The sequence below is a fragment of the Ictalurus punctatus genome, chromosome 21, assembly GCF_001660625.3.
Source record: "Ictalurus punctatus breed USDA103 chromosome 21, Coco_2.0, whole genome shotgun sequence".
NCBI classification, from domain to species: Eukaryota; Metazoa; Chordata; class Actinopteri; order Siluriformes; family Ictaluridae; genus Ictalurus; species Ictalurus punctatus.
Genome location: NC_030436.2, coordinates 2798763 through 2800000, shown reverse-complemented (window position 1 = coordinate 2800000; position 1238 = coordinate 2798763).

The window sequence follows — 1238 nt, the reverse complement described above, 5'->3', positions numbered from 1 at the left end:
TAAATTATACACAGCACACTAAGACACACACCAAACAGAGACATCCGTTGATGTATCCTTTTTCTAATGGATACATATTTGGATAGAGGACATAGTCTCTTAGCTGAGAAAGGTAATACAGAAGAGCCAAGCATGAAAATGCAACGTATAATGACTTCTCCAGTCTCAAAATTATTCAACCCCTTCATGGCAAGCATCTTTAGTACTTAGTAGAGCACTCTTTTGCTGTTATGACCTCCTGCAAACAAGATGCATAGCTGGACACCAGCTTCAGGCAGCGTTCCTGAGGAATCTTTACCCGTTCCTCATGATCAATGGCCTCCAGGTCAGTAATATTCTTGGGTTTGCATGCTGCAACCGCCTTCTTCAAATCCCACCGGAGATTTTCTATGGGGTTCAAGTCAGGTGACTGTGATGGCCCTGTAGAATCTTCCAGGACTTTCTCTAACCAAGCCTTGGTGGAATTTGAGGTATGCTTGGTATCGTTCTATTGGAAGGTCCAATGACGCTCAAGCTTCAGCTTCCTCACAGACGGCATGACCTTTTCTCCTAGGATTTCCTGATACTTCAATGAATCCATCTCACCTTCCACACGCTGCAGGTTTTCAGGGCCAGAGGATGCAAAGCAGCCCCAGAGCATCACCGAGCCTCCACCATGCTCGACTGTGGACAGAGTGTTCTTTCTTCATTCTTCTTCCTCCAGACACACCACTGATCCATCGTGCCAAAAAGTTCCAGTTTTGTTTCATCGCTCCACAGAACAGAATCCCAAAACTTCTGTGGTTTATTTATATGATTTTGAGAGACATTTCTGGTTCTTTTGGGTCAGTAGCGGTGAACGTCTTGGTGTTCTGGCATGGAAACCTTCTGCGTTTAGTACACGCCTTACTGTGCTCACTGAAACCTCAGTGCCTGTTGCCACCAGGCCAACAGGTCTTGCTGCAGAAAGCACATAAGTGTTTTGATAAAATATTTCCTTTTGAGATGTGTTTCAAGAGTTTTAAGAGTATGAATTCTTGTTAGAAATTGTAAAAAATCGAATGCTGTAATAGCACGCTGAATATATGCCGTAGCTGAATAAATAAAGAGTTCTTGACGGAATAGTGTTTAATGAAAACCATTGCTCAAATTCCAGTTAGGAATTAGAAAGTTCTCATGGATGATTTCATACAGTCCTTAACTGCATAAGTAATATGTTTATTACAGTTTAACCACAGGTCATCCAAATGACTATAAAC